This window comes from Haliotis rufescens, unplaced genomic scaffold, assembly GCF_023055435.1.
Source record: "Haliotis rufescens isolate VD_foot unplaced genomic scaffold, xgHalRufe1.0.p SCAF_38, whole genome shotgun sequence".
NCBI lineage: Eukaryota > Metazoa > Mollusca > Gastropoda > Lepetellida > Haliotidae > Haliotis > Haliotis rufescens.
The window spans coordinates 1,108,275-1,118,197 of NW_025964090.1; positions in this window are offsets into that span (position 1 = coordinate 1,108,275).

Genomic DNA, 9,923 nt, shown 5'->3' on the forward strand with positions numbered 1-9,923 from the left:
TAGAAACTATATGGAGTTAAAGTAGCACCGAGTTTACATCATAATATTGAAAAAAGGATTCTGTCTGGAAAAATAATCTGCTTCGTCTAAGTGATGCGTCTCAACTGTACATAAATCAGAAAAAAACGCTCATATTAGTAGGAAGTGGTGCGTCACAACTGGATCTGAAACATATGAGACCAACCCATTATATGAAGTGGTGCATCACAACTGGAGCTGAAACATATGAGACCAAGTCATTATATGAAGTGGTGCGTCACAACTGGAGCTGAAACATAAGAGAAGAACTGATTATATGAAGTGGCACATCACAGCTGTTGCTGAAACAATAGAGACCGACACATTTAATATATGAAGTATTTGTTTCTTTGTTTCTTTGTTTGTTGTTTAACGCTGCACTCGGCAATATTCCATCTAAATGACGGTTGTCTGTAAATAATCGAGTCTGGACCAGACAATCCAGTGATTGACGTCATTAGACCAACTAATTATATGAAGTGGCGCATCACAACATGAGCTCAACGTAAGAGACCAACTCATTATATGAAGTAGTGCGTCAGAACTGGAGCTGAAACATATGAGCTCATGTTACCAGGAAGTGGCGCTTCTCAAATGGTTCTGTAACATTGAAAGACTAAGTCATCGTTACTGGAGGTGGTACATTTCAGTATAGACTATAGTCTTGATTTTGTTTTCGAATTGATCCTTTGGTAGAGATACACAAATCGTTATAAATTCTACAAAAGTTACTTGAGGGAACGGGTATGTACCACAGAGGTCCATAACGCCAAATCTTTGCACTGACTATTGTGCTAACTTAATGTTCAAACGGTAGGCCTTCATTTAAACCTGAAGCTTTTAGAGCTTTTTAATATCTATCAGTATATGTGCTGTAGAGATCAGACTTCCAGACGACCTCAGCTGACACTACAACTGCCTTTCTACGGTAACTGGGGTATCATTGGGTGTGGACAGCACCCGCAACTCATTCTTACACTCCACCATGAATGCGGAAGGTTATACTTTCCCTACTACTCGGAACATTCGGACCAGCAAAATACACCCCTATATCTACTGACCACATTCTTCACAGAGAAAGTCCAGCATAGCATGGCTTTCTCAGAATGGAGCCCACATGACCACGGACAGTTGCAATGTGAAACCCATGTCCAGGCACCTTGGTCGTCTAGGTATAATGTACAATTGTTGAAGGACATGCTTACATTCAGTCAAAGTCACCGTGACTATGGAAACTATATGGAGTTAAAGTAGCACCGAGTTTACATCATAATATTGAAAAAAGGATTCTGTCTGGAAAAATAATCTGCTTCGTCTAAGTGATGCGTCTCAACTGTACATAAATCAGAAAAAAACGCTCATATTAGTAGGAAGTGGTGCGTCACAACTGGATCTGAAACGTATGAGACCAACCCATTATATGAAGTGGTGCATCACAACTGGAGCTGAAACATATGAGACCGACCCATTATTCGAAGTTGTGCTCACAACTGGACCTAAAACATATGAGACCAACTAATATGAAGTGGTGCTCACAACTGGAGCTGAACCATTTGAGACCGACCCATTATTTGAAGTTGTGCTCACAACTGGACCTAAAACATATGAGACCAACTAATATGAAGTGGTGCTCACAACTGGAGCTGAACCATTTGAGACCGACCCATTATTTGAAGTTGTGCTCACAACTGGACCTAAAACATATGAGACCAACTAATATGAAGTGGAGACCAAGTCATTATATGAAGTGGTGCGTTACAGCTGGAGCTGAAACATTGGAGGGCAACTCAATATGTAAAGTGGCGTATCACAAATGGAGCTGAAACATTAGAGACCAACTCATTATCTGAAGTGGTGCGTTACAAGTGGTGCGTCACAACTGGAGCTCAACATTAGAGACCAACTCATTATATGAAGCGGTGCATCGCAACTGTAGCAATATTCCAGTTATATGACGGTGGTCTGTAAATAATCGAGCCTGGTCCAGACAATCCAGTGATTGACATAATGAGCATCGATCCACGCAATTGCGATCGAAAACATGCATCAAACCAAGTCAGCGAGCCTTACCACCCGATACCAATGAGCTGTATTTCGATAACGTTTCTTGTTATATTTCGTCAGGCTACATATGAGTTATTATTAACACAAAGGATGCCGTGTTTATTAACTATTTATTATTCAGCAAAATCAAAATATCACCTTTCTTATACACATTTTCTGTTTGACTTACCTATATATCAGCCTCTCTTCTCTAAAATAAATATTCCGAAAACACAAATATATGGTCGAATTTAAATTCATCTAACAATATTCAGTACATCATCTCTGCTAATGTGCATGGACTTCTCCCAGAAGAGAAGACACGCGTTCTACAACAGATCACAGGCGTTCAGCAATAGAACACGTGCTGCCGGAAATAAAACATCCGTATTCAATATTAGAACACATAGATATAGAGTGTAGTACCTAGAACACTTGTGAAGGAATTCACAAGCCGGCCGCATGAACCTGGACCGGTTGAAATACCAACATACGAAGCTGTCCTGGTTGTTGTCGTTGTAAGTTTTGTTGGGGAAGACCTGACCGGATTTAACTGCTTACCTGGTAGCATGAAACGCAGCCAGAGGTCCCCGTCCGTAACTCCCCAAGACCGGGTCGGGTCACGAGCCATTTGTTTTTGCGAAAATGGTAGTCATACAACGCTCAGAGTCACGCCATACCTGATCGCCGATCCCGGATAGTTTCGACATCGGACAGTCGCTACTGTGCCCGTTCCGGATGCTGGGTTACGTATATTCCCATGAAGATGTAAAGAGCCGTCGTCCATGCACTTACGCTGAGATATATAGTTTGGTGCTTGTGATTGAAATGATTTAAATATGACCTAGCCTGAACTGTCCGATACTAACCTCAACCGAATTTGATCATCAAGTGGTTGGTTATCTGACGGCAACAGTGAACGGAAATCGACATGCTCACCGTTAATTATCTTTTGCCGAAGGGCGTCCTTACACTCTTGGTGCCACGGGACCATATATGGTCCATCACTTTTCACACTCTCTTAGTGCCACGGGACCATATATTGTCCCGTGAGAGTGTCCCTTTTCAACTGTAAATTAAGATGTCAAAATTATAGCCATCATCACCCTAATCATCTCAGCTTAATCATCGTGTAACTCATATTTTATACACTGCTGAGGATTGCGAAATATGGCTAGATAAGTAAAGTGGTTACCGCGCTTCTCGTCCTTTTTCTGCAATGCGAATGACGCAAAACAAATTATTATACACCAGTGTCACATACACGTAAGTTTTATTATATCAGACAGTCGATTTGAAAAAGAAATATTTCGAACTAGCCAGAAAGATTTACTTTTCCCCACTGTACTATTATTGGCGTGAGACTGCCAACGTTTAGTTCGCAACGGAAGTTGTGTCATGGCGATTTAGCGCGGCGCTAGAGACGAGACGACAGTGCAGATTGTCGTTCTGTTTATGATGCTGATTTACAGAAAATATTCAAACCTAAGATGTGGAATGATAGCTATGATCGTTAATATTACGGTCGTATAGTGTACATGTATATGTATGGGGAGCAAGTCCATGATCAAAACGTAAACGTTGAATGGACAAACCCGAAATGATCGACAGGGCACGTTCGCATCATAGCAGTTCCGCGATTTCTTGTCTACCAGTTGTCCTACATGCTCGCCCGTTTCCACAAATAACTGCTGCTTTTTTCATATGAAATGACTAATAGTCATGTGTTATTGCTCTAACTACCTGACTGTGTGAATGAATTGCCCTAACCGTTACACATTTTGTCGCAAGGGAGATTTCAAAAGTGTGGCCACGACATCTAACGTTAGTCGACGCTATACTGTAAACAAATTGGTCGGTTTCACGTGTGTTAGCTCGGCCCTCGTTTCTGTCGACGGTACACGCGATACAAACATAAAACAACTATTGAAGACATCGACATGACGTCTAAAATGATGTTTGTTTGCTTGTTTGTAGTTTAACGCCGCACTCAGCAATATTCCAGCTATATGACGGTGGTCTGTAAATAACCGAGCCTGGACCAGACAATCCGGTGATTGACATCATGAGCATCGATCCACACAATTGAGATACAATGACATGCATCAACCAAGTCAGCGAACCTGACCACCCGATCCCGTTAGTCGCCTCTTTCGACAAGCATAGTCAGTCACCTTTTACGGCAAGCATGGGTTGCTGAAGACCTATTCTACCCCGGATCTTCACGGGTTCTATAATGATGACGGCAATACCTTTTTTTACATTTGGGTTAACCGCTTTTTGATACGATGTGCTGTAAAGATCGATTTCGATTTGTTTTTCCTTCCATTGAAACTGTGATAACGGGGCTATGATTGGTTTGCTGAAATAGTATTTTCCGTGAGTCATGGTACATCCTGTGATTTACAAGATAGTTGATAATCAATTATGTATGTAATTACATCATATACACTTTATAAATCGCCTCAGAAAATGGAATATATTATCAAAGGACGACTGCTCGTATTTCCAACATTCTGCCATGGATATTAGATCCAATTAATGTTTAATTAACAAATTATTGGTGTAGACGGTACTCTCGATTAACGTATGATAATCTATTGCAAGTCTCAACTATCAACTTATTTGATATGTTATCTGAAAAGTCAGCAGTGAGTAAACGCTTTATTTCTTTTCGTTCAGTGACGTTACAATCTTCAACAATATTTTGGGGCGGTCGGGTAGCCTAGTGGTTAAGGCGTTCGCTCGTCACGCCGAAGACCCGGGATCGAATCCCGACATGGGTACAATGTGTGTCTCCCGCCGTGATATTGCTGGAATATTGCTAAAAGCGGCGTAAAACCATACTCAGTCACTCACTTAATTTGATTTGTGTAGGCTAAATAGGCGGTCGGTGATTTCGTCGTCTGGGCAGGTGCGCGTGATTTGACCTTGCGTGTTCTGATGTGGATAACGTGACGTCAAACAGCTGAAATTATGTTGTGGTCGTATAATGGATACACGTGGTTTCAGTTTCCAAATAAAAATATATTCTCTTTGACAGAACTAGAAAGTAGACTAGGATATCACGAATGGGAAGATTACCACGGCGACCGACGAGTGAATGAGACTGTTTATCACTAGACTAACAGTTAGAATATTTCGGGTCGTTTTCTATTTTTGGTATGTTGACGAATGTGCTTTTCACAGCTGTTTAAAGGTTTGATATTCCAAGAAACTAATGTGCATTTAGTTGAGTTAGGGAATGGAATATTTTACAGTGAGAAAGCTGTCAAAATGGACCCAATATTAAACAATCTTTTTGTTTTAGCCGCATATGTTAGAATTTCGCATGGTTTAATTTATAACAATAACAGTAAATATAACATTAGATCTACAAGCAATATATAGGTAAATTCATAATCGATTTCTGAATGAAAAAATGATTTCAGTGTAGACTGATTTTGTTTTGATAGTTTTCATTTTGGTTTTTTTTCACTGTGCATTATATAAATTATCAAATACTTCGATCAGTGACATACGTATGTAGCAAAAATTACTTTGTTTTTCATCCTAAGCAAGAAAGAGAATTTGTGCTTTAAGAAAAATCTTGTCTAACAGCAAAATTAATACGTTCTTGTGGTTCTTTATTTACAATTTTAAATTGTGGTATGTTCCCTCCAAGCTGTAGTTTAGCTAGGCCAAAAAAGGAAAGACATAATAACAGAAAAAAACATTAATATTAAAGATTGTATATTATCGAAGTACAATGCCAAGAATATTTGACAAATAATTCAATTCCATTCACCAACGATCATTATCTATTTCAAACTTTTCCTTTTGTAGAATGGGATGAAATGGAAAACTGTACTGGAAATAAACTATCACGAATGTCTTTGAATGTGCATGCACATACCTAGCTGTAAAATACACTTCTTATGTCGTATTTATAAAACAATATGAAAGAAAAAGTTGTATTTCAAGGACTGACCATACAAGTATATTTTGAGCAAAGGTCTAAGTGAGGCAGCCAAGTTCGAACTACATGCTGAGACGAGGATGTATATTTTCTAGTGGTCATTGTGAAACAAATTTGTTCAGAGTTTTGAGCACATGAACTTTATATACATTGAACACTACTTCAATCGAAGCAATTCATAGTTTCGTAATTTTCTCTTTCACTTGATCCAGATATTACTTATAATTGTACTGCAAAAACAATAATATTGTCTTCTTTCTCCTGTGCAAGTTATCGTTTCCTTGTATTAAATATAGCCTACTCTATGCTTCTTGAGCTTTCAAATTCAAGTATTTAAAATTGTCCAATTACATCTCGTTTCAAGCTTTCTGTAAGGTAGATTTAAACCATTAACAACACATCATAACACCCAAAGTATAATTAAGCGGTCTGTGTGATAGCACAACGAAGCAATATGCTTGTATGACATACAGCGCCCAAGTTACGAGTGATAGAAGTTGGTTTTATCACTAATGAAAGAGCACGGACACGGAAACCTACATGGACGTAATCGGTATTTCTTCAAGATATATATTCCAAACTGTCACTCGTATTGCAACATTCTCTTTGACAGTCTGCGTACGAACTAATCACGACCACTTCCGTCAAAAAACACATCATATTTTATCGGGATTTTATCTCAGTACTGACCAGTTATGGCAGAGGACCAATTATCGCCAGCTCCCCGTTATAGCGCGCACGTGATCGCATTTTACTTTTGCTCGTTTTCATTAGAAGAGAGATTTATCCGAAAATGATGAATAAATGGACTTTTCTGAGGATATAATTTAAAAAACACACCATAATCACCTTGCTGAAACACAACTTTAGAAAAGACGCGTGGGCTGTGTCACATGAGTATTTCATGCGAAAATATAAATCAAACAACACGATGATGCATTTTCAGTACTATCATTGCTTTCTATCTGTCTGTCATTTCTTCCCCAAAATACAATTCTGAATCCTATTTAGGGACACATGCATTTTACGGGACACCAATCAGCTACTAATAAAGTAGATCGGATTTTGGGAATATGTGATTTTGTCATTTTGCAGACGACAAATTTATAATAGCATTTCTTATTCATTTTGATGGGAAAAAAACACACCTGGTTGCGATACCCGAGATACTAAAAAATGCTATTGGTAAACTGAAGCGGTGCTGTTAAGACAATGGCGATAACTGGTACAGTAAGTCGACGGGAAAGTTCTATTTCCACTGTTTTGATTCCCTATCGTAGCCTTATAACAGAAATCAACTGAATCTTATTCCACGGACAGAAATTAGCGCTTTTGCTCACAGTTTCACGATAATAAAAGTAATTGGTACAGTCAACTTTGTGCACGGAATATGTCAGAAACAACATGAAAAAGTAACTGGTCGGTAACCAGTAAACATTCACATTCACATTCAAATATTTTTTTTAACCATTTTATTTATCAGGACAAATATGGTAGAAAAGGGGAAACATGACCCGTGGTTAGTCACGTGATATATTATTTAAAGACAAAATGTATCAAAAACTCTGTTTAAACTCCAAGTCACTAATGTTCGCAGTTCTTCCTGACTACTACTCCCATTCCTTCCGACTTTTATGTGTTTGAATAAAAATATAACTTCAGTCAACTTCAGTGTATACACCAGATCGTTTCATACATATATCTAAACACATTTTACCAGAACTACGGTCAAACTTTTCTCAATCGGACAGTTTGTACCTACCTCTTGAGACCTACAGCGGGTACCCGGGTAGGGTCGGGTAATAGAGGGTTGGGTACCCGGGTAGTAAATTTGAACTCGTCCAAGCCCTACATCACATCATCTGCGAATCGTTACAGCTACAGCGATTATTCGTTTACATAATTAATTGTTCACAAACTAATTACATATTGCTACACTTACCATGTGGTTTTGTTCAACGTCCTCTCCAGAGTGAAAACATACGGTAGGGCAGGAAATCAAGCTGAAAAATGTTTCTTTGTGAAAAGTCTTCATAATGCACATGACATACCAAAGTTTTAAACGCATCTTTCAAAGTAGCGCGTGAATGATATAAACATGAGAAATAGGGGTCTAAGCCCATTGTAATCTCGATTTTAAATGAATTGTTGAAATTAATTTAACATGCACCGGTTCATTTAATAAAGTAAGCGTCGTCTGCTTCGATCCATAGAGTCTGCTCGTGCAACGGAAGTGTTTCCCGATTGGCTAAACTCGTAACCATTACATCACGTGACTATTCTGGCGAACACCTGCATGAAATATACAACACTCCTAACCTGATTTGACATTTGTTTGTATAAATAATCTTAACCGACAAAGCTATTGGCGGTGGGGTTTGTCTAGCGAGGTTAAAGCGTTGACTCGTCACACCAATTCACCACATGGGTACACCATGTACAGCCGATTTTGACGCCCCTCTCCGTAATATGGCTTGGATTTTGTTCCAAATTTCGCAAATGATTTTGTAATAATAAATTGTAATTTTAGCGGTATTCATCATAATAGAATGGAGATGTAATACAGTGGATGGTCGACCATGAGTTGCCAAGCGCCTTAACATTTTAATGCATTTTTATCATAATGATGATTATGAAAGAAACATTATCTAAGAATTATGAATATGTATAAAGTACCACACGAGCAAAAACGTTTTAATAGAGGGTCAAAGGAGAGTATACCAAGTTTGTTTTTTATGTAATGGAAAATTAAAGACTAGGGTAGGAAAAGAACTTGCAACCACATGGCCCCTAACATGTTTGAAATGTTATTAATTTATGAAGAAAAGAGCAAATATGTTGATTTTCAAGATAAGACAACAAAGACACCCATCAACGAAATTCATATAGTCGGTCCCTCAGAATGTATATATTGTGAGCAAATCTTAAAGAGACCAAATTGCTGGGTTCATCACTACATTCAGTTTCAAGTATTCAATGGTTCAGAGGATATTGAGGGAGGTGGGGTGTGGAGGGGGGTGGGGTAGTTCCTGTGGTTAAAGCGTTTGGTCACGCCGAATGCCCGGGTTCGAATTCCCACATGGGTACAACCCGTGAATTGCCGTTAAAGGCGACTATGCTAGTCGTAATAGCGACTATAACGGGATCGGGTGGCCAGGCTCGCTGACTTGGTTGAAGCATGTCATCGTATCCCAATGGGCTCGACCTGTGAAGATCCGGGGTAGAATTGGTCTTCAGCAACCCATGCTTGCCGTAAAAGGGGACTATGCTTGTCGTAAGAGGCGACTAACGGGATCGGGTCGTCAGGCTCGCTGACTTGGTCGGTGCACGTCATCGAGCCCAATTGAGTGGATCGATGCTCATGATGTCAATCACTGGATTGTCTGGTCAAGATTCGATTATTTACAGACCGCCGTCATATAACCGTAATTCTGTTAAAGCGGCGTTAAAACCAACTCAATCACTTAACAGACATATACATTGTTGTCAGTTAATCGACCTGAATATTGCTGAGTACAGCGTTAAACAACAAACAAACAAACAAACAAACAAACCCACATGGGTATAATGTGTGACGCCCATTTCTGCTGTCGGGCGCTGTGATATTGTTGGAATACTGCTAAAAACGGCGTAAAACGGAACTCACACAGAAGATATGGCGATTAGGGGAAACAAGCTGCAGTTACGGAATGGAGCTGGGATAAATAATCAGTTTTATAATGATATATGCAAATATGCTGCGACATGCACAAAGTTCTGTAGTTCACCTGGAATATTTTCAAAATAATCAAACTATTTATAAACAATATTACCACAGAAGTTTCAATACAACAAAACAACATGCATATTCCAGAGAAACCCATGCTGGTATTATAAGCAAAAACTCGGAGGTCATGATGATGCA